Below are 24963 nucleotides of genomic sequence, written 5' to 3'. Positions count from 1 at the left end.
CCGTGGCCGTGCCCCTCCCCGCGTGTGACCGCCTGGCTCTTCACTACCTTCAAACACGAAACACTTGTGCAAAAGGTAAGCAGGTGCAACGCAGCCAGAGGACCTGGAAACCGGAAGGTTGGGGGAAGACATCTCCTCTTTGCAGCTTTATTTAAGTTGTAATTTTCAGAAACCTTACGAGATGAATGCATTGTTTTCCTTCGTCAATCCCAATACTATAATAACAAAGAGATTATTTTTTGAAAATAGGGAAAAAGAAATAGAAAGTGGCTCACAGTGATTTTTTCTCTGGGGTGGGTTCAGAAGGGTTTTCGACCATAGACAGATTTTACCTTAAATTTTGTAAGGACGGCTATAGAGAAGGATGTGGAGACTTCTAGATCATACGTTCAGAATGTTTTCGAGAGCCCACATCTGCGTATGAGGATTACTTCCGTGATGAGATCAGATACGCCACCCCCATCCCCGTGCTTTAGTAGATCTGCCTTTTGAAAAGAAATTTCTGAGCATGTTTGTTTTGTCAGGCTCCCAATCCCAAACATTCTCTGCTCTCCCACTTCATAGAGACTACAGGCTGACTTTCTTATCATTACACTCAACCTTGTTCACGTCAGACATTCGTTTTTTCCCCCGCCTCGTTGCTCACCTCCTGCACTGAACTCCTGTTCTTTCCAGGCTCCCTTCTCTGCCTTCCAGATCTCTCTCCCAAAATGCCCTGTACTCTTCTCTCCTGTCAACATCCCACTCCTCTACAGTATTTGCTCTTCCATTTAGCCTTCCTCAAATCCCTCCCCACACCCACAAGTAACTGGTGCTGCCTCTTTGTTCCACGGGAATCATAATTCTGCTCTCCTACAGTGCATAGCGCCTAACTTTATCCGATGTCCCTGCGGGTGCACTGGCGACCTCCAAGCCAGCAATGGCTCATTTATCTCCATGTTGCTCTCCTGGAGCCAGCACCCAGGGGAGCTGGCACTGTTAGCGCAGGTGGGCAGGCACAGACCCCTGGAGGTGAGGCCGCGAACGGCCTAGCCACTGTCCACACACCAGCCCATCTCTCGTAAACACTTAGCTGCTTCTCCTGGCTGGGAGGCTTCAAAATATTCATATTTTATCTCTTGCTTTAAAATCGTCTTTAGGCCCTAGGCAGGGAGCCGTGTCTAGGACGACACATGTGCACTCTGTTTAGTACAAGTTTTACTGACTTGAACTAGATAAAGGGACACCTCTGAGAAGCCCATCACAACGGTGTGTGCTATAGTCTTGTGGTGCTGGTTCTGTTTTTCAGCGTTGATGATTTGGAAGTAAGTCCTTCTTACTTCTACCCTAAAACTATCATTCTTTCAACAGGTACTTTTGTATGCTAGGAACTTAGAGAAACACGTAAGTAAAGGAAAAATATGTGTCTCTGTGTACTGTTGAAGCTTGCAAATCAAGTAGGAAAGGTAGCATAGGGACAGAAATAACTCCTGAAAATTAGCTCTAGGAGATGGGAAAGAAAAGACAAGCCAGGATCAGAAGTTACTGAGTCTGCGAAGCAAGAACTAGGCAGCTCAGGCACAGATTCTGAGTGTGACCTTGTGCTCCAGGCACAGGTTGTCCCGTTCAATTGTATTAAGCAATTCAGGCTCTTCAGAGACTAGGTGTGATTTACCAACAAAACTCAGGTGTTTGGTAAGCGGATGTGGCTCAAGCAGTTGGGCTCCTGTCTACCATATAGGAGGTCCAGGGTTTGATGCCCAAGGCCTCCTGGTGAAGGCAAGCTGGTCCATGCGGTGAGCTGACCCACATGGAGTGCTGGCCTACGCTGGAATGCCGCCCCATGCAGGAACGCTGCCCTGTGCAGGAGTGCCAGCTGATGTGGAGAGCTGCCACAGCAAGATGATGCAACAAGAGACAAAGAGGAGAGAAAATAAGATGTATCAGAACAGGGAGCTGAGGTGGCACAAGAGAATGATCACCTCTCTCCACTCCAGAAGGTCCCAGGATTGGTTCCTGGAGCCATCTAATGAGAATACAAGCAGACACAGAAAAACACACAGCCAATGGACACAAAGTCAGGTGTTTCTTACCCAGCATTCAGTGTCATTATGTGGGATCAATACTGAAAATAGTCTCCTATGATGGTTTCCCCTGTGTCAGTAATCTATGCTGTGTAACAAATGACCCCAATCTTAGCAGCTTAAAACAAATGCAAAAATGCTTTTTTTAGTTCACTAGTTCTCTATGTTGGAAGTCCACACTTGGTGAGCTGAGTCTCTGCTCAGGGACGGACTTACGAGGCTGAAATTAAGACACCAGCTTGCTGCCTTCTTACCTTGTGCTTGACTAGGAAAGCATCCATTTCCCAGCTCATTCAGGCTTTTTGGCAGAATTTAGTTCCTTGCAACCATAGGGCTGAAGGCCCCGTTTTCTTGCCGGCTGTCGGGTGGGGGCTGGTTTCAGCTCCTGAGGCCACCCTCAGGCCAAGGCCTGGCCATGTGGCCCTCCAGAGGTTCCTAGGGTGCCAGTGTGCTTCCTTGAGGCCAGAAGGAGAGATTTTCTCACTTCCCCTCTCTCCCTCAAGGGAAGTCCTGAACCCTCTTTTAAGGGGCTTGCCTGATAATGTCAGGACCTCCCAGCATCACCTCCCTTCCATGAACTCAAAGTCAACTCATTAGGAACTGTAATTGCACCCGCAAAAACCCTTCCCCTCAGCCACACGGCAAACCTGATCCTGTTCACATGCATGTGGAGAGGATCGTGCAGGATTACACCAGGGAGTGGGGACCTCAGGGCCCACCTCGGAACTCTGCCCGCTGCCACCTTCCTTTTTTTACACTGGGGTCTGTTGGCAGAATGACAGACACACTCAAAGTTCTGAGGCCAATATTGGAGACAAAAAGATCTCTTGAATCCTCCCATCTCTAAAAACAAGAGCTCAGCACAAATTCCCAGTTTTCTTCAAACGCTGTCACCTCTAACACTCATGGAACACTGTAACGTGAAAGGGCAGGTAGACTTTTTTCTTTTCTCGGCACCTCCAAAATTGAAAGCCTTCGTCTACCAATCTCTAGTCAGTTCTGTTAGTTGGTACCCAGTGATGGGCACCCTGCCAGCTGGTTATAAAAACACTCCCCAGTGCCAGCCGAAGCAGGGACATCATGGTGTGCTTCCTCCTTCCACTGAGCGCTAAGGGCTGGCGCTGCACCTTGATGGAGGCTTCGAAATGCCGAGGGAAAACCGAGAATCAACAGCAATAACCAAACCATAAAGGAATGTGCTGTTATCTAAGGACACACATCAGATCTCAGGCAGCACTGGGTTTCTGAATGCGTAAATGTGGTTAAAGGCTGTAGTGAGAAAACTACTCCTGGCATTTTAGCTTGACTATGAGAAAACATCCTGACATTGGTGATGAAAGATCGTATTTGCAGTGATGGTCAAAATGGTGGGAGAGCATCAGAGCTGGGCAGGCAGAGGTCAAAGACCCAATAAAGATAGAGCCTTGTGGTTTCAGAACTCCTCTCTATGAGTTGTTTTTTAAAATATTTATTTTATTTAATCCCACACACATTCCCCCCCTTCGCCTGTTCTCTGTGTCCATTCACTGTGTGTTTTTCTGTATCTGCTTGTACAGAGCCTGGGAGCTTCCAGAGTGGGAGAGAGGTGATGACTCTCTCGCGCCACCTCAGCTCCCTGTTCTGCTGCGTCTTCTTGTCTCTCCTCTGTGTCTCTTGTTGCGTCATCCTGCTGCACCAGTTCTCCACGTTGGCCGGCACTCCTGTGCGGGGCGGCTTTCCCACACAGGGCAGCATTCCCGCGAGGGCAGCATTCCCGCGAGGGCAGCACTCCTGCGTGGGGCCACATTCCTGCACGGGCCAGCTTGCCCTCACCAGGAGGCCCTGGGCATCAAACCCTGGACCTCCTATATGGTAGATGGGAGCCCAGGTGGTTGAGCCACATCCATTTCCCTATATGAGTCTTTCTCCTCCCTCCTTCCCTCCCTCTAGTCCTCCCTCCTTCCCTCCTTCCCTCTTCCTTCTTTCTACCTCCTTTCCTTCTTCCCTTTCTTCATTTTAGAATTAACCTTTACTCAATTAATGTTTGCCTATATAGAGGTAAAATTGGGTGACTCTGTGATGTATGGTATAAACAAAATTTTCCAAATGTGAAAAGGAGTCCTAGAAAGAATTGGCATGTGTTTATTAATCTACCAAAGGCGTAAACCAGAGCGTTCCCCTGCAAACTAGAATACAAGGTATCCCATCTGAAATGCACGCAGCGATCCCATCGGCATCGACCATGGCTTACCATAAGCCAGAGGGCACCAAACCATTGATCCGGCTGGTTCTAGAGCAGCCCTCCCCACAGCAGAGTTACAAAGGGAAATAATCTACATGATGATTGAAAAAGTCGATGCTCTAAAATGAATTTTACATTCACTCATTCATCATTCAATGGATAATTACTGTAATCTGGGATTCTTGAGACCAAAACCACTTAGCATCACTGTAGTAGAAATAGGCTGGAATAGGATTAGGCTTGATATGTCTCTAAGCTCAACACTTCTACTTTATAAATCCTGGAACCTTTCACGAGAAGAATAGTATGTATCTTGCAGGATGGTCAAAAGGGTTAGAAATCACATATATAAAACCCTTGGTAGCGCTGGCATATGACAGGAGCTTCATAGTTGATACTGACACACTTTCCGTGATCTTAAAGAAAGTTTAGGGTAGCTATCGCTGAATAAAGAAGACGGAAGGCCACCCGAGCTGAGCAGCAAGGCCCTCTCCCAGGGAATTTACTACCAGGGGCGCTGACACAGGCGTTCGTGAAGGAAGAGCAGTGTGGGGCACGTAGCGTGAGGGCCTCAGGAATGTGCTCCATGTAACCTCAGGAGGGAAGAGTCTCTTCTGCTCGTGAGTCAGGTGATGCCTCATGGAGGAGGCAGCACTTGAGCAGATCCATGAGAAAGGGTTCCAACTGGCAGAGGTGGTGGGGACGGGTCTGGCAGGAGCAGCCTGTACCAAGACTTGGAGGTGGGAAGTGCTAAGTACTTGGAAGGAGCAATTCGTAGCCTCAGTTGGCTCAGGGTTCCAGGTGATCTAAGGCTGTACAACCTTCACTGAGCAATATCCTTGTCCCACAGATTCCCTGAAAGCCGGAACTTATTGGGGAGGTAATGAAGATATGCTGATGCCTCACAGGACACAGTTGGCATGACTGAAGAGTAAGTGCCCAAAAACGTTTTGTGTTCCAGGATCGATTTTTATTGGCATTTCACACTCCTTTAACAGGGAGACTTGCATATTTTAGAATTCCATGGATATCATTTCCTGCAGACATTTGGAGATAAGACCTCTTACTGAAGGTTGATTCATTCACAGACAACATAATGGGAAAATGAAAATTCTGATTGTTTGCAGAAAAGGCATAGTCACCATTTGGTGAAAAGTCCTAAGGGTTTTGTGGCTTAATTGAGTTTAATTATGTATGTCTTTTTTCTCAGTTGTTATCTTTCCACAGAATGAAAGTTGTTAGTGAATGAAAGTAAACAGACCCGTAATTGTGGGGAAACTAGGGAGGCAACAGTGGCTTCTGAGCTGAGTGGGCAGAAATCTGAGAGGCTTGGCTCCAGACCAGATCTGAAGTTTTGGGCAGGTGACCCTCAGCTCTGCTGCCTGTACTTTCCTTACCCATGGAATGGGAACAATGATACCTGCTTTGCTACCAGGTGGAATATCTACCACAAAACATGTGTCCAATTATCAAGCCTAATGCCTATTTACGTTAAAATTGCTACTCTCCCAAATGTCGGCATCTTATTGTCTTATGGATAATTTTTCTTAATCTTTCTTTTTGCCCATTAGGAATCGATATTGGATAAGGTTATATAAAACATGCTTGTCACATCCCAAATCACTTAAAAAACACTTTAGGGAGGGAAGCAGATATGGCTTAACAGATAGAGCTTCCGCCATATCCGCTTCCCATATAGGAGGTCCAGTGTTCGATACCCAGGGCCTCCTGACCCATGTGGCGAGCTGGCCCACGTGGAGTGTTGCCATGTGCAAGGAGTGCCGTGCCACGCAGGGGTGCCCCCTGTGCAAGGAGTGGCCACTGTGCAAAGAGTGCAGCCCCCGTGTAGGCAGGCAGCCCACCCAAGAGTGGTACCACTCACACAGAGAGTTGATGCAGCAACATGACACAACAAAAAAGGGACACAGAGAAGAGACAATATGAGATGCAGTGAACTAGGGAGCTGAGGTGGCACAAGAGAATAATCACCTTTCTCCCACTCTGGAAGGTCCTAGGATGGGTTTCCTGGAGCCACCAATGAGAATACAACAGACACAGAAGAACACACAGCGAATGTGAGTGGACGCAGAGAGCAGACAACGGGGGTGGGGGTGGGGGTGGAGGCGGGGAGAGAAATAAGGAAAAAAAATACATTAGGGAATGTCTTTCCTATCATTTTATTGATTCAGTCTTCTCTGTGTCAACAATTCTTTATAGAGATGAACAATTCTTCATAGACATGTAGGCATGTCCTATCACCTACAGTTATATAATCCACACAAAATGATTCTAATAGGATCACCCCAACATCGTTGCATGTGGGAATATTAAATTATCGTTGCCTTTTAAGCTTGACCTGTGCATTTCTAACTGCACAAAAGTCAAGCGTACCCTCAGAGTAAATGATACTTCTATGTAATCCGAGGAATAATCAATACCTTATGCTGATTACCTTTCTCATACATTTGTGACCAGCTGCTGAGTGGCTACTGATTCTATCTGAACCTGCAGTTTAAAGCAGTAAGTCAAATCCCACAATAGCATCGCTCTCCTAAGCATTCGAGTTCCAAGGCCTGGTGAAGAAACACCCAGTCTCTAGTCAAGGTTGAGTTTCATCTCTGCTCATAAATCAGTTAAGCCTGTCGTCTCCATTCGACACAGGTCTTGTCCTGACCCAGGGCGAGCCCTCTTTGAGGACCTTGGGGCTCCTCCCGCTCCCCTTCAGATGCAGGTGCACGTCAGGAGGGGGGCTGGCTTGACAAGAAGGCTCACCAAACGTCTGGGCGTTCGGAAACGCAGCAACGTCTTCTGCGGCGATTCCCAGGGATCCCTCCAGCCTCTAAGCTGAAGCTGCTTCCTGCTCATGCCCATTCCCTGTTCAGGGACGTTTTTTAAGAAAGTAACGTTTCGGATTTCGTTAAATGGTCGTAAAAGGACTTGGAAGCGGCTGACTCCCTAGAGCGCCCAGCCATGAGCTTGCTTCGGGTCTTCCCGGGCCTTGCCCCGGGTCTCGGGGCTGGGTGGAGGGCAGGAGCCCAGCACAGCTCGCAGGGCCGCCAGTGGCGGGAGGAACGTCAGCTTTAGCTTACGCTCGCCGCCAGGTCGGTGGAAGGTCATCACCCCTCCCGGCATCCCAAAGACAGGGCAGTTAATTAAGAGGAATGGATGCCACAGAGGGTGGAGGCCCAGAAGGAGATGCAAGTGGAAGGTGAGGCTGCCCAGAGGCCCTAAGTGCAGGAGGCTCCCGGCCCCTCTGTGCTGAACAAGGAAGGGGGACACGGAATTACCGCGAGCCCGCGAGCCCCCGTGAGGCTGGGGGAGAATCCCGAGCCCCCGTGAGGCTGGGGGAGAGTCCCGAGCCCCTGAAACACGCCTGCCGCCTTGGAGGAGGCCGGGAACCCCTGGCCCTGAAGGCCTCAGCCTCCCTCCAGGCAGTGCCGGGGTGCAGGAAGGCTGTGGTGCAGCCTGGGCTGTCCCGTCCCCTGGAGCCTGTGGAGCTGGAGCCGGCGCGCGCCCGCTGCCGCCGCCAGCAGAACCCTTCAGAAGCAGCAAGAAGACTTCCCACCTCCCGCCTGGGCTTCCCGCTGGTAGGGCCCCAGCTTCCAAGTCGCAGGCAAGTTCTAGAAAATGCATTCGTCGGGTCTCAGCCCCAGCAATGCAGAGGAGTACGTGGGGCAGGGGGAATAAAGCCGAAATGGTGAAGCTGAACGACTGACGGAGCAAAAAGGCCCCATGCTCCAGCGGCAAGGTTGCTAGACAGGATGCAGGAGACCCCGTTAAATTTAAGTTCAAATTTAGAAGGAGTTTTAGTGTGAGTGTATCCCACGCAATACGTGGGGCATACTTATCCTAAAAAATCATTCATTGTTTACCTGAAATTCACACCTAACTGAGCAGGATGTGTCCTATCTGACAGCCCTGTTCTGGGGCCAGACTTCTTCACCACAGCATTACTGGATTAAGTGTGACCAAGCTTGACCAGCTAGCTCTCTCTGGTCCCTTAGACAATGGGAAGAAATGTAAACGAACCCATGAAGTCATACCATTGAAGGTGAGAATGATGATCGAAAATATGAGAATGAATGATGCTCTCTAAGAGGCATTTTGCTCTTCTGTCTTCTTCTCTGAACGAGGTGGGCCATGGGTTCTGAGCACATACTCGAGCCTATGAAACACAAAGGGGAACCAAGCTACAAGTGACTGATCACCCCCTTGTCTTTTATTACAGCAACCCACAAATAAAAGAATCTTATCGTCATAGCTTGCCATAGCACTTTCTTGAATTAAATTGTACTGTTATTTAGATGACTCACGGCACAGTTGACATCTCTGAACTTTTGGAAGAGGGAAGCGTTTCGTGAGGACTCTGAGGCCCTTAGGAACTTTCAAGTGAGACCCAAGCAGAAGCCAGATAGGACCCTGGCATGGTAAGGGGATGGCTCTGAATGGAAGCGGCCACGAGGGCAGTGGAATGCCTCCCAGCTGAGAGTGTCTGAGGTATGCATGAGAAATGCATTAATGAAAACCTCTTGAGTCTTAGGTTCAACTTTTAGCCACGGACGGCAGGTGAACACTATTTCCTGGGACATTTGGAATTCACATCAGTTACACTGAGTGGACCAGACAGTGGGAAAGAGCTCTGGTTCTCAACCGGTCTGGTACCCTAAGCAGTTAGAGTGCAGTCCACGTGATGAGCAAACAGCTCCACATGTGGAAATCTCATGGACTCTAAAACCAAACCAAAAATTTTGACCTGTCTGCTTGAATCACTGTTGGTTGTACATATTCAAATGAAGGCTATATTTGAAAATGTATGATTTTTATAATACTTTTTTTCCTTCTAGTATAAGATATTGACTCTTACTTTTCACCCTGAACTTAAAACAAATCAAATTCAAATCAAAGCCAAATAAAGTGCATATCAAAGGCCTTAATTATACACACATGCACACACACTACAAAAGGATGTATGATAAAATAGTTATGTTTCTTAAGAATAGGGATAGGATATATAAATGATTTATTGGATTTACCAAAAAAAAAAGCCAATCAAATTTCAATGTAAAATACACTTACATTTAGAAAAAATTTAAGAATAGTGTTTTCTTGGCTAAATGATTCATATTTTCTACACCCTATCCAAGCGAATGAAAATGAGGCCAATCAAACAACAAAAAACAAAAATGGGCTCATTTATTAAGCAAAGAGTTATCCATCACCCACCATTGAGGATTAAGTGGCATTCTAAATGAACACCAGCTTTTCCTTAGCTGAATTTAAAGACAAATGAGAGGCTAGGAAAAAGAGGTCAGGCAGTTGGAAATCAAAACATCCAATTTGTGTCTGATACAATTTGGATGGAAAGACATAGTTTAGAAATGCAGTAAAATGGACTCCTTCTGATCAACCTCCAAATCTGACCTCAGCCTTTGGCTTCCCGAGGTGGGGTGAGCCGCTGCGTTGCTCACGTGCAAGAGAGCAAAGCAGAGTGCGTGTGCACTCAGACGGAGGCTGCTTCCATGAACGGCCGGGGAGTGGAGGCAGGCAAAAGCCAAGTAGAGCCACTTCCTTACCGCAAACCCGGCACGCACACGAGTCGCCCCACTTCTCTTGCGTGCTGGCAGATCCGTGCTGGCTCACTGGGTATCGCAGGAGAGACGATGAGGTTTCAGAGAGCAGGAAGGAGATGGACACATCCCCCCGCCAGGTCCACAAGCCATGATCAGCCTCCCCCAATCCAGCCGGGAGGGGCAGCCATCCAGACTAATTTGGGTGCTAAGGACTCGCCCTGTGTGAGGTGGGTGTGTGCGAGTTGACCGAGCGGAGGTGGAGAGCCACATGTTCGTACAACAGAACCACTTCTCGTCTTTAACATAGTGATAGAAAAATAGGAGAACCTTTAAACACTACGCAGAATCTTGATATTGTAGCGTTCTCCCAAGGCGCAGCTTTTGAGAAACCTGTCTTCTAATATTTCTAATTGACGGGTGAGAAGCAAGTCGCCAGCCTTCCCTGTGAACCCACTTGCCCTGTGAGCCCCCGGCTTCTGGAATGCCAGGGCTACTCCAGGACGGGCTGTCCAGAGACCAGACCCCACCTTTGTGGCCAGGCGGCCTCTTGGATCTTCTGTCCCAGGAGCTGTTGCCACTGCCTCTTGCTGCGGAAATGCTTGGGCCTAGAAACCTGTCTGTTACAGAGGAATCCCTTCTGTTTCCACATTTCTTTCAATAGGGTAGAGGCAGATTTATGGTGAAGCTAATAAATCTTCCTGATGGCACTTCCTGGTTTATACCCAATTGACCTCCTAAAATAGTTCCTTTAAGTCATTTCATCATCTCCTTCATTATCATTTGCCGATCTTCTTTTCGTTTTCCACTGCTCCTTTTTTTTTAATTTTAAAAAATATATTTTAATGTAGAGGTTGTAAACTGACAAAACAATCATGCATGTGTAGAATCGCCATACACCGCCCCTTCACCAACACACCACACTGTGGTGGAACATTGGTTACAGTTTAGAAGACAAAATCCTCAGACTTGTACCACCCGCCACGGTCCATAGCATCCATCTGGCACACTCTTTCCATACCCCTGCTCTTACACAGGACACCTTCGGCTCGATGCAAGAATGTTACAGGATTGCTGATAACTAAGTCCGCAGGTGCTGGTATTTTTTCCCTTTCATGTCTGAAGTTCTTAAGAATTGTCTCTAATATTTATGTCAAACGTCGTTACGGCTGATGTTCAGCCATCTTGACCAGTCTTCTTCCTTGTACATCCCCACTGGACTGATGGGAATTGAAGAGCTATTTCGTTTGTTTTGGAAGTAGGTTTATAGCAATGGGTGCTCCAGCTTATTTTTAACCGTGCTTTTTTGATTCGGGAAAATGTTCATCCAATCCTGACGTTTGGAGACGGATTTTAATAATTTGCATGTGCAAACAGTGCAGAGCAGCCCTCATCTGTGACCAGCTGGAAGAACCGCAGACACGAAGCAGGTCTTGAGGGAAGAACGAGTGTCCTTTCCACGCTCTGCTTTTCCACAAGGAACAGCATCCTTCACTCAGTAGCCTTGGTCTCTCTGCCACCCGCTCCTTCCTGGACTGACCTGCGGACAAGGCCCTGAGGTAACAGCTCTGCTTCTTCCCTTCTCCTTCCTGGGAGGCGGCTGGCCCAGGGAGGGCATGAGGGCGTGCGAGCTGGCGGGGCCGGGGCTGGACGTTCGGCCTCCCATCCCCACGCAAGGCGCCGGGCTCCTGCAGCACTGCCCTCAGTTGGTGGGAAAGTGAATCTAGGTACTGGGTTCAGTCCAAGCCCACTGTTGATGGGCATCGTCTAACTATCTTCTAACCCAACCTTTAGCAGGAATAAGGTGACTCGTAGCCATCTGTCTACTTTGCTGAGAAAAAGGGGTGTGAATTTTTTTTTTAAGATTTATTTTTTATTTATTTCTCTCCCCTTCGCCCCCCACCTCGTCCCAGTTGTCTGTTCTCTGTGTCCATTCGCTGTGTGTTCTTCTGTGTCCGCTTGTATTCTTGTCGGCAGCACCTGGAATCTGTGTCTCTTTCCATTATGTCATTTTGTTGTGTCAGCTCTCCGTGTGTGCGGCACCATTCCTAGGCAGGCTGCACTTTCACACTGGGTGGCTCTCCTTATGGGGTACACTCTTTGCGTGTGGGGTCCTCTATGCAGGGACACCCCTGTGTGACAGGGCACTCCTTGCGCGTATCAGCACTGCGCATGGGCCAGCTCCACACGGGTCAAGGAGGCCCGGGGTTTGAACCGCCGACCTCCCATGTGGTAGACGGACGCTCTATCCATTGAGCCAAATCCACTTCCCAAGGGGCGTGAATTGACAAAGGCCAAAAACCAAAATCCGGCACTGTGCCTTGAGAAACAGACATGAAGTGGAATCTGGGAACTAAATCAACAGGAAGTTCCCCAGGCTTTGAGAAGGGATTGGGCTCCTGGCTTCTGGCTGTGGGATTATCAGGTGGCTCTGTGAGAGGTGAAATTTTCCCTTGGGTGAGTCACGACAGTTCGGGCCTGGAACAAGTAAACGTTTTCACAGTGACGGCTTACCTCAGGAAACACGCTGGCCTGCTCACGCAGGTGTGCGTCTTAGGGCGCAGGGGAGGCTGCTTGCCCTTGAACCACCCAGGTCCTGAGCACAAAGGCCTGCAAAGCCAATGGCTGGGGGAGTCAGAGGCAGCAGAGCTGAGGGAAGGTCTTTATTGCAGGGGAGGAAGAGGGAAAAAAAAAAAATATATATATATATATATATATATATAAATTCCCATACTCAGATGTTCAGATATTCTAGGGCAGGGAATTGTCAATCATTTGCCTGCTTTTCTTTTAATAAGGTGTTTTCTAGCCAGGTCTTAATGCCAGGATGTTAACTTGTACCTAAGTCCCACGTATGTGGGGGAGCCCAAGAGTGTGAGCGTCAAGCTTTAAAGAAAACTATTTAAGATACCAAGCCTATGGGAAGCAGATTTGGCTCAATGGATAGTGTGTCCACCTACCATATAGGAGTTCCAGCGTTCAAACCCAGGGCCTCCTGACCCATGTGATGAGCCGGCCCATGCGCAGTGCTGATGCGCACAAGGAGTGCCCTGCTATGCAGGGGTGTCCTCCGCGTAGGGGAGCCCCACACGCAAGGAGTGCACCCCGTAGGGAGAGCCGCCCAGCGCAAAAGAGAGTGCAGCCTGCCCAGGAATGGCGCCGCCCACACGGAGAGCTGACACAGCAAGATGACGCAACCAAAAGAGACACAGATTCCTGGTGCCAGTGGTGCAAGTGGACACAGAAGAACACAGCAAATGGACACAGAGCAGACAATGGGGGAAAGGGAGAGAAAGAAATAAAAAATAGATCTTTGAAGAAAAAAAATACCAAGCCTAGTAGAAAAAAGTAGGCTGCAACCAATCCTGTGGCTTTTAAAGTTGTGTTGTACTTCAGGCATACCGCCCGGAGGAGAGTGTGGAGGTGAAATCTTTTGGATTCCTATCTTCATGCTATTAAGACTCTGTCAGCCCCATGTGGACTAACTTGGCTTTAGACTTGAAAACTATTTAAGCTCTTAAAATGGCTTTAGGTGTTGGAGACTCAATTGTAGCATCACCAGTAGAAGGGTGGTAGGTTTGACTTTGATAGAGATACATAGACAGATAGTAGATACACCGTCCTTGCTTATAATATAAATAAACTACTTCCTTTTGGAAAAAACAGATGTATTTTTCCATTTGGAAAATCTCTTCCTGTTTTTGAATAATGCTGGTTATCACAACGTAATCCGATGACAATAACTCCATTTCGTGATTCGCCTTTGAAATTATCTGAATTTCACGTTGGAAATCACATACCCACAATTCTCTTCTATTTCAAACCCAGAAGTGAAGGAATCTCCTACAGCACTTCAACGAAGAAAGACTGAACCAATCTGAAGCTTAGGCGAGGGTCTTCTGTGCACACCGGTTTTTATAGGCAGAATTTTGGAGGGACAATGCACTCTCCCCAAAGGAACCCAAGGATTTCAGGAAATTTGGTGGGTACAGTTCCCTTTGACCTAGAAATTTTATAGCTGTGTGGCCCAAACCTGAACAAACCGTGCCTCTACCTTTTATACCTCAGTTAAGTAATTCCTCAGAGCATGAACAGTCGTCTCTGGCTATCATTTTACAGCTTCTGTAAATCAGGGCATCACTGTCGTTAGCCATTTGGATGTAACTCTTACTTTCCTCTCCATTTCTGCTCTACTAGAGATTTCTAAGTCTTTGGCCAACAGCATTGCCTTGTTTCAACAAGCTCCAGCTACACTGGCAACTTATTTCAAATATAAACTGATCCAGCTTCTTGCTAAAGGTCAACAAGTATTTGGTAAAATCAGCCAGATTTTCCCAACACATGATATGTCTAGATTCTATGTCTAGGATAACTTTCATAAAAATATTTAGATTTTATCATGTTTATTGAATGTGTATCATGTTACTCTGTGAGAGGTAAGTAAAACCAAAAGAAAATACCATTATCATCAAAATATAAATATTGGTTACCTTTATGGCCCTACTAGGTGCTTATACTAAAATATTCTCTTCTTTTTTTTAAGGTTTTTATTTAATTTAATGTATTTATTTTCACTCCACCCCTTCATTGTTTGCACTTGCTGTGTGTCTTTAGGAAGCACCAGGAACTGAACCCAAGACCTCCAATGTGTGAGGGAGGCGCCTAATTGCTTGAGCCACTTCCGTACCCTCATTTTGTTTCGTCTTTCATTATGTTTTTTCTTCTTGTGTCTCTTGTTGCATCAGCTTGCTGCACCAGCTTGCCATGCCTGTCAGGTCAGCTTGCTGTCTTGCCTGCTTTCTTTAGGAGGCACCAGGAACCTCTGCTCCCTGCTTTGCTGTGTCTCTTGTTATGTTTTTTCCCCCTTGTATCCCTTGTTGCGGCATCTTGTGTCAGCTTGCTGTGCCTGCCTGTCGCACCAACTCGCTCTCTTCTTTAGGAGGCACCGGGAACCAAACCAGCGACCTCCTGTGTGGTAGGCGGGAGCTCAGTCACCTGAGCCACGTCTGCTTCCTGATATCCAGAGGTCGTGACACCTGCCTACCCATGGCCCCCGCCAGGCGCCTCTGCCATGAGCACAGCTGTGCTGGGCTCTCGAGGTAACAGGTGTACCTTGTCCTCTGCACTGTGCACGCATTCTGTGCGTTAGTGGAGTGAGGCTCCGTATTCCTTCAGCATTGCCCTGATTGAAGGGTTCTGCAGCAGCACTGCCCGGTAGGGCTGCTCAGCAGACACAGCTCCTTCCTTTCCTTTCTTTTCCTTATACTTGGACCCCTCCTCTTTCATCAAAATGAGTCCCAGTAGACCCGACTGGAGAACGGACTTGAGGTGCAATAATTCCTTTACTTGGGAATAGCTTCTCTGGAAACTCTGTGACTTTGGACAGGCCCAAACCGGTCTTTCTGACTTACCTTCCCCTCAGGTTCCTTTAGACCATCATGCAAGTCTGTTCCCAGGAGAGCTTCCCCACTTCCAGACAGATCTGTCCAGAAGCCAGTGGGATCAGCCTAGGGTTCAGTTGCATCTCCTACCCCATATGGCGAACCTGCAAATGCCACACACGCAAAATAAACCGTGGCCGCCCAAAATGCAACAGGTCTTTCCAGCCTAGGCAGTAATTTAATGAACCTCTCTATTCATGTCAAAGTACAAGAACCATATACCCATCCTACTGGAAATGCAAACCCAGCCGTAGTCAAAAATGTAGGACGCATTCAAGTTGAATGACTGATGCAACCTTTGGACTGGAGTGGCCTGAGACCGAGGCTTCCCATCATCCTGGGGCTTTAATTGTGGCTGCTGATAAGTGTCCATAATGGGGTGCATTGACTTAGCATACGAGATTAGGGACGTAATAAACTACATGGAAGGAAGACTGAAGCACGGAAGTCAGAAATACGGGCGAGGTCAAAAGTGGAGGATGGATCTTGAAATTAAAAGAGATACGAGAAAACAAGTCCCAGCAATGCCGGTGCCATTTGTGTGTGAACAAAGAGAATTCTGAGTCCCAAGAGCCCTGAACGTGGGACTGTAATTTTATGTCTGTCTGCCCAGCTATGCAAAGACAAAATTACTGCAGAAAGCAACCACTGAAATTCACCACGTTGTCAAGCAAATGGCTCCATAGTGATGAGTATGCTCTGATCGAAGGGCTATTGAAAAACCTCCCACGGCACCAGTGTAACAGTCTGTTTGCGTAATCACATATTCATTTCAGCAGTGAGAGGTGCACTGGTGTTTAAATTACCTGGAGAATTCAGTTGTGTGGTATTGCCTCTCTCCTTGATGAATCAATCATATTGCCTGATTAAATAATGACTCATAATTCAATTTACCATGAAACACTGGAATATAAAACATGAACCCTGGAAGTTTCCTAAGTGGCACACTGGGATTTGCCATCCATTGCTAAAGCCATCTCCCAGGCCAGTATGGTATCCACAAAACACACATGGGTTCGGAGATTTTGCAAAGATCTGTAAGAATGCTGCTGGATGTGTAATTAACTAGATGTGTAATTTTTTAAAAATATGCTGATAGGGTTTTATTGGGGTATAATTTGAAGACAGTAAAAAACACTAGTCTTAAAGAAAAGACTTAATCGATTCTTGCAAAGGTTTGCACTTTGACAGCTGACACTCAAGTCAAAATGTTGGAGATTTGGAGCGGATGTGGCTCAAGCAGTTGGGCACCCGCTTCCCACATGGGAGGTCCCGGGACCTTCTCAAGAAGATGAATGGACACAGCCAGCAGACAACGAGCTGACATAATGAACAGACGACAACCAGACACAACAAACAGACGAGGGGGCCATCTCCGGTGGGGATGGGAATGTTGGACATTCATTACCAGGGAAATTCCCTCATGCCCCTTTCTGGTCAAACGCCCCGTCCAGAGGCTAACAATAATCTCAATTCTATCACAAGTTACATGAGTTCTCTAAGTCACAATTTCTCCATTTGTCTTTCAGATCTGGTACAGATTAAGTGAGAGGCCACAGCTAATTTCTCTGGTGTGTGAGTGATACTCTTTCTTTCAACACATATAAAAATAAAATTTAAAAAGTATTTGGTAGGACGTAGTTTAAACTTGGCTCGTTCCTGTTTAACTTAAGCCGTTGTCGTTGACTCTCTGCCCCCAGGCTTACATCTCCCTTTCTTACAGAGAAGAAAGGCCCTCCACTTTATTCCTACTGCCCTTGCCTGATTCCCAGAGCTCTGTGCCCATCTCTCCATGGAAGTCACCCCACCCCAAAGAACGAGGAAAAGGAGGAGCAGAAATGCAAGCCTCGCCTTGGGTAAAGCTGAAAAAAGTGTGTCACCTCAAAACACAAGGCATCGGAGGCAGTGAGGTCAACGGGGAGGGAGGAAGATGCCCAGAGAGGACGCGCAAGGCGCCGGGAGGCCTGGGGGCGCCGCGCGGGGGCCACGAGCCCCTGTGCAGGGTGCTGGGGGGGGAGGCAGCAGGGGCGCTGAGCCGGGGAGCAGCCCCACCGCCTGCGGGAGGGACGCTGGCCCGGGCCAGCCGCCCACATGTCCCCACGCAGCCGGGACGCGGGCGCTCTGTGGCAGAGCCTGAGGACCCTTCCCGGGACCAAACGGGCAGGAGCGCCTCTGCCTAGGAACAAGGTGTGTTAGGCAGCTGTTTCCTCCTGACGGGGCTCTCTCGTTTCCAAGGACGCAATTTCCAAAGTGTCACTGCAGAGTCCATACATTTTCACAATACTTAATATTTTGTGATGGAATATTTATCTGTGTATGTGTTTGTTTATTGTCTATTCATCTGTCTGTCTCCTTCTAGAATATAAGCTCACTAAGGCAGGTGATTGTTTTGTTCACTAAGAAAGCACCAATAGTTTATCCAATGCCTAGCACAAATTACTTTGGGTTCAACAAGTAAACATTAAATGAGTAATACTTTTTGATAAGAACTTAAGAATGCAAATATTTACCAACTGTCTACACTCTCTGTATTAGTCAGGGTTCTCTAGGGAAACTGACTCAACAAGAGGGATCTGTCAATAGTATGTGAGTCTACAGAGCCTCTCTCACAGCCGTTGGGATGCACAAGTCCAGGTTCCGCAGGCTGCAACCAGGGGCTGCCGTGAAAGTCCAGCGAAGGTTCTTGACGAGTTCTGGGAGATGCTGGCTGTCCAAGGACAAGCTGGGAAATTCTCTCCCAATGCTGGAATCACTTCCCCTTTTAAGGCATTCAGCCGATTGGGTTAAGTGTCCCTCACTGCTGATGGCAGTCTCCGTGATTGATGTAATTATAACCAGCTAGCTATGATTTACCACTGCAGTAAAGTCCATAAATGCCCTTGTGTTACAGTTAGCCCAGTGCTTGCTTGACCAAACAACTGAGCACAATTACCTGGCCGAGTTGACACAACAGCCTAACCATCACACCATCCATCTTTTCCTTTAAGGTTTCTGCCTTTGAATTCATGCTAAATCCATTCTACCTTAAAATTAATAGAAATATGTATCCTTCTCTTTGGGGGATTATTCTTATAGCTGGAAGGGTAACCACGTATTTTCACTGTTCCAGCCATAAGAATCCAAACCTGGCTCTTTCTGGATCAAAGAAGAAACTGATGGACACACCTGGAGAAGAAATTGAGGTTAGTCTCTTCTGGATGAATCATCTAAAGTTCAGGCACACCAGTGTGCATACACGTGGTAAACTCCTCAGGAGCTCTGGGCTCCTGGCCCGTAGCCTGGGTGAGAGTGTAGAGTTTCCTGTCACAATACCTGGGTTTCAGTCTTGTGTCTGGCTTGAATTTGGGCCTGATAATTTACCTTGCTTCAGTTTTCTCAAATGAAAAGTGAGGATAACAGCACTTATATGCTTAAATAAAGTATGTAATAAAATAAATTAGAGCAATGCTTGACCATAATAAATGCAAAAACATTTCTTCTTATTATTATTACTGCTACTACTATAAACTGGCTTTTCTTTTCCAGACAATTTACATGATTCACAGAGAGGTTACTAATTTTAATCCTGGTAACTTGTGTTAAGAAAATATCACTGTGTGTTAGAGGAGATGATTAAAGACCACACACACACCATACACACACACACACACACACACCTGAAAAACATGGTACCACCTTTACAAACGGAAGCAAATTATATTGCAAACATTTATGTTTTACCGAATTAGACAACACTGAATTGTCAGTTGTTTATTACAAAATGAGGTGGCTCCATATATGTAGACAGTAGAATTCTGTAATATTTTATTATTTTTCCCAACCTTGACCAAATATTGTGTCTCAGCAGGAGCTACTCTGGTCCTATTCTCCTTGGACCCTGTCGCATCAGCCGGTCCTCTTCACCCTTGGATGCTGATGGCAGGGGCCACCTTCCCTCAATACTGTTCAGTCTTCTTTATAGGGAAGCGGACGTGGCTCAACCGATAGAGCGTCCGCCTTCCTTAAGGGAGGGGCCAGGGTTCGATCCCCAGGGCCTCATAACCCGTGTGGAGCTGGCCCACGCGCAGTGCTGCTGTACACAAGGAGTGCCATGCCACTCAGGGGTGTCCCCACATAGGGGAGCCCTATGTGCAAGGAGTGCGCCCTGCAAGGAGAGCCGCCCTGCATGAAAAAAGCGCAGCCTGCCCAGCAGTGGCGCTGCACACATGGAGAGCTGACACAGCAAGATGATGCAACAAAAAGGAGACGTAGTTTCCCAGTGCCGCTGACAATGCAAGTGGACACAGAACACGCAGTGAATGGACACAGAGAGCAGACAACAGGGGAGAGGAGGAGGGAGAGAAATCAATAAAAATAAACCTTTAAAAAAATACTGTTCAGTCTTCTTTATGAACCCTTGTTCTTCCTTCCACTGCTTATAAACAGTCTACCTCACAGCTACAACTTTGCTGCTGTTCTCTTCCCCCCTTTTCACACTATCCCTCCATGATCTTGAGCTTGGTACTAGCTCTAGCTTCCTCCTTTACCATTTCCCAAAGTTGCATCTGCAGTTCAAATGCCGCTCCTGAACTGGAAGTTGCTGTTCAGGGTATCCTAAGCACAGTTATCTGCTTCCTTTCTAAGAACACCATCCTCTGTATTTTCCCTTTCACTGAATGACTCTACTACCTCCCTCCCTGCCCAAGGTAGAAAAAATGGGAATCATCCTCAACAGCTTTCTTTTCCTGAATTGAGCATCTCCAGTCCAGCATCCCCCACAGGTCATGGTGTACCAGCCCCTGGCATGGGTCAGACTAAATGGTCAAGTAGTCCTGAATTAACGACTTAAAATTCTGTCACAGCTTATGGTGGGAAACCAAATAATTTGCAGATTCAGTCCTTAAGTTGCTGCGTTCAGTGTAGTTTGTTAGAGCTTAGAAGCAGAGACCTGATGATAGTGTATATGGCGGCCTTCAGTGTCCCTGGGAAACTGTCTAAGTGATGCTAACTTCGTCCTGCCCTGTTCTGACCAACCTGGCCTTCTCTATAATTCTCAAGCCTTCAGGCCCTTTCACGTAGTAGGCATGTGCACATGGCTTTAGCTCTATCTGGAGCAACATTTCATAGTTCTTTGTGGTGTTAAGTGTTTCTCTGACTTAGGTCTTATGTTCAGATTGCATTTTTCTGATCACCCTTTCAAAGGCTGATCTCTCTGGGAGGCTCTATTCTGTCATCCCGCTTTTAATTTTCTTCCCCTCTTGGTATTTATCGCAGCCCACCGTTGATATTTTTACTCATGTGTTCACTTCCTTGGTCTAACATCCATTAAAACAAAAGCTCTTTAAGGGCAGCCCGTGGTTTATCTTGTTCTCTCGCTTCCCTAACACCCAGCAGGTGTTCAGTCTGTTTGCCAAGTGAATTCATAAAAAAACTTCCCATGCTTTGAAAAGCAAATTCTGTCTTCTGTTGACCACATTGAGCTCTACATCTTCCTGCACCCTCCAAGAACATAAGGATTCACACTGTGCTTGGGAACTCCATAAATACTTGACACAGGAAGAAAGGTCACCTGCCCTCCGAGACAGTGGTTCCTGCATGCCTGGCCACTCTCTTTAAATTTGCCACTGTTAGCACTGAAATAGAGAATGACACCGAATTTTAATATAACCGTATCAAAACAGTATTCTGTTACAAAATGTACTAAGAAGGAAGAATCTTTGAGATGGGGAATAACTGGTTAACAGAGCTCAAGGAAAAGAAAGGTCAAAGTCATTCTAAAATTTTCTATCTGGAGCATTTGGAAATAAGTGGTGACTTCATAGCACACAGAAGGAAATTGGCCTTAGGCGGAAAAAAATCATACCAAAAACCACTTTTTATTCTCCATTCTTAATTAAGATTTATAGAAGTAATAACAATTTAAGCAAGACCCGTTATGAAGATTCAGTACCTGGTTTCTGCAGTGTTTACAGCGGTCTCGGCATCAAGTAGTGCCTTTAGGTTGTCTCTAGATGAGGAAAAAATAGGAGAGATGCGCCGGGCGCATAAATGACGGGTGAATTCCCACCCAACGACCTCATCACTTGTTTGAATTACCTTTAATAATCCAAGAGAGAAAAGCGTGCCTCTGTATGGGGGCAAGGAACTCAGGCGTCCTTTCTTCTGGAAAGCATCCTCACTATCGCCGACCTGCCTGCCGTGATGACCATTTGCGATCAGGGTAGCGGAACCTCCCCTCAAGGACGCCCGCTGGGAGCATCGCGGCGCTCTCTGAGCATCGCGGCGCTCTCTGAGCTCTCGCCCTCCTCCTGAGCAGGAGACGACTGCAGCGTCCAACAAGCCCAGGCTGCGGCAGCGGAGCATCCGCCCCTCCTTGGCAGCCAGAGCAGAAAGCCAGCCAGCAAGAGAGCCAGAAGGCAAACCAGTCGACGCCTAGACAGCCAAGGGCTGCCACGCCGCACCTGATGGGGGACCCTGACCTTCAGCTAGCCCGCCGGTGTGGTGAGGCTTCCCTGCCCCTCGTGCTAAGTTCAGAACAGCAGGGGAGAGCTACCTCCCTCTTGCCTCCCCTCAGGCAAATAAAACGCACCTCTCTCCTGAGTGCGAGTCGCAGGCCATTACACATTGCTGTGAACCTCTGCCCACAGGCTTTAGAGACTACAGCAGACCTCGCAAAAGTGGGTCTGCCCACGGCCCTTCAAAGGAAGCCTCCTTGACCTCCAGCACCGACCTAAGTCGTTTCCCTCACACTGTGTAATATATGCAAACATAAACTGATGGCAAAATCCCTGATAAAACACTATCTTAAAGAACCAAAGGGAGGGAAGCGGACTTGGCCCAGTGGTTAGGGCGTCCGTCTACCACATGGGAGGTCCGCGGTTCAAACCCCAGGCCTCCTTGACCCGTGTGGAGCTGGCCCATGTGCAGTGCTGATGCGCGCAAGGAGTGCCTGCCATGCAGGGGTGTCCCCCGCGTAGGGGAGCCCCACGTGCAGGGAGTGTGCCCCGTAAGGAGAGCTGCCCAGCATGAAAGAAAGTTCAGCCTGCCCAGGAGTGGCACAGCACACACGGAGAGCTGACACAAGATGACACAGCCAAAAGAAACACAGATTCCCGTGCCACTGACAACAACAGAAGTGGACAAAGAAGACGCAGCAAACAGACACAGAAAACAGACAACTGGAGTGGGGAGGGGAGAAGGGGAGAGAAATAAATAAATCTTTAAAAAAAAAAGTTACTAGAGATTTATTAAAAAAAAAAGAACCATTGGGAAATTAGGAAATACCTTGCAGAGAATGAAAATGAAAACAACATAGAAAACTTATGAAATGCAGCAAAGGCAGGGCTGAAATACACTAAAAGAGAAGAAAGTTCTTAAATTGGAGAACTAACCCCACACCTGGAAAAAGAACAGCAAACTGAATCCAAAGCAAGCTGAAGGAAGGAAATAACAGAGATTAAAGGAGACATGAATGTTAAAGAGAATAAAACAAAAACAATAGAATTAACAAAACCAAAAGTGAAATCTTAAAAAAAAAAAAGAAATCTACAAACCATTAGCTAGAACAACAAAGAAAAAGAGAGCAAGGATGCAAATAACAAAAATCAGCAATGAAAGGGAGGACATAATTACTCCACAGAAATAAAAGGGATAACATGAGGATAATATGAAAAACTATGTGCCAAGAAATTACAAACCCTAGAAAAAAAAATGAATAAATTCCTAGAAATAGACAAAGTACCTACACTGACTGAAGAGGAAATAAAATATCTCTAATATTAATAACAAATATGTATTATAATAACAAATAAGGAGATCAAATTGGTCATCAAAAGCCTCCCAACCAGGTAAAACCCCGAACCTAGCATTCCAAGAAGAATTAACACCAATCCTTCTCAAATACTTCCCAAAAACTGAAGAGGAGGAAAGCCTCCTAACTCATTCTGTGAGGCCCACATCACCTGCATACCAAAGCCTGCTGAAGAAACCACAAGAAAAAAAAGTACAGACCAATGTTCTTTATGAATATAGATGCAAAAATCCTCAACAAAATGTTACCAGGCCAAATCCAAAAACACATTTAAAAAAGTATACAACATGACCAGGTGAAATTTATCCCAGGTATCAAAGCGTGGTTCAACATAAGAAAATGAATGTAATACACCACATTAATAGAACAAAAGGGGAAAAGAAAAAATACATGATCATCTACACTGACTCCAGAAAGATATTTAACAAAGCCCAGAATATCTTTTTGATAAAAACACTTAAAAAACTAAGAGTAGAAAGAAACTTCCTCAACATGATAAAAAAACATGTATGAGAAACCAACAGCTAACATCATTCTTAATGGCAAAAGACTGAATGCTTTCCCTCTTTAATCAAGAACAAGACAAGGACTTCCAGGAAGGTGGTGGACTATAAAGATACAGGACTCTCTTCTCTCCCAGAAAAATAGCTAGAGGACAGGCAGCAATGGCCTGGAAAAGATCTTCTAGGGTTTAGGACACCAGGGGAAGGCTGGACACCACCCAGAAGAGAGAAGGGAAAAATAAAAGAATTGCAATGGCGAAACTGTGAGTTCAAAGTGGCAGCTACGACCAGTGCCCTCCACGCAAAAGACACTTTTGAATACTCGAGCCTCTGGGCCAGCAGCTACAGACAAAGGGGACCCCAGGGATCCGCCTTCCAGGAAAGGGAAGAGAGGGACACAGCCAGAGTCGGACTCGGCTTCTGACCCGCAGATTTGGTCTGCTGTGTCCCAGGAGCCCTTCCAGGCCAGGTGGGGCTGGGCTGTCATTTGGGAGACAACTCAGGACTAAAGTGATCCGACCCGCTCAGTATTCCTCTCCACTAACCGGGACTGATTGCCGAGGACACGGGAGTGAAATTATTTCCTGCCTTGGAAAAGGGAGGGGGCAAAGGTTGGAGAACTGCCTCTGAGAAAGTTTGAATTACGATGCTTTTAGCCCCCAGGCAGGAACCGCTATCATGTGGATCCAGTCCCTGTTGCAGCAAATACACTCCCACCAGGCACTGTTCTGAGAGGGCTGTCAAAGATCACCATCTGCTGGCAGACCAACGAAGTGCACACAAGGAAATTGAAAGTAAATAAGAAGGGTTTTTATAGCCTCCTTCCCCAAGAACCTAGGACGTGAGTCTGCATCCCATTACTGGGTCCAGAGCAACTAATAGGGACAATTTTAAAGACCCAGGTTGAACCAAGAATCAAAGAAGAGCAATAACACACAGCCTCCCACCACTAAATGCCCATGAAAGAGCAAGAAATTGAGCATCTTTAGTAAACACACCACCCTAATCAGTTGCCTAGACATCAGCAAAAAAAAAAAAAAAAAACAACAACAAAAAACAAACCACTACTAGCCATACTAAGAAACTGGAAGATGTGGCCCAAGAAAAGGAATATATCAAAGCCCCAGAAGAGATGCAGGATTTGAGACCACTAATTAATGAGATGTACACGAATTTCCCAAATCAAATTAATGAGTTGAAAGACAATGTGGCTAAAGAGATAAACAATATCAAGAAGACATTCAGCAGGAAGTGGATATGGCTCAACTGATAAAGCATCCACCTACCATATGGAAGGCCCAGGGTTCAAACCCAGGGCCTCCTGACCCCTGTGGTGAGCTGACCCATGCGCAGTGCTGCTGCACACAAGGAGTGCTGTG

At 46.9% G+C, this 24963-nt stretch overlaps 2 long non-coding RNA genes across 2 annotated transcripts in view; one reads left to right on the top strand and one right to left on the bottom strand.

Annotated features, from left to right (window-relative positions):
- LOC139437980 (uncharacterized) overlaps positions 1–24963 on the bottom strand; it is a 137644-nt gene that overhangs the window by 58040 nt on the left and 54641 nt on the right. The gene's annotated exons all lie outside the window — the stretch shown is intronic.
- LOC139438175 (uncharacterized) lies at positions 8589–16867 on the top strand. The gene is made up of 3 exons (XR_011647994.1): positions 8589–8711; positions 11229–11410; positions 13680–16867. It is a non-coding gene; the product is annotated as an uncharacterized lncRNA (long non-coding RNA).

This window comes from Dasypus novemcinctus, chromosome X, assembly GCF_030445035.2.
Source record: "Dasypus novemcinctus isolate mDasNov1 chromosome X, mDasNov1.1.hap2, whole genome shotgun sequence".
Taxonomy (NCBI): domain Eukaryota; kingdom Metazoa; phylum Chordata; class Mammalia; order Cingulata; family Dasypodidae; genus Dasypus; species Dasypus novemcinctus.
The sequence above is the reverse complement of the archived record's forward strand: the minus strand, read 5'-3'. Positions and strand labels throughout refer to the sequence as shown.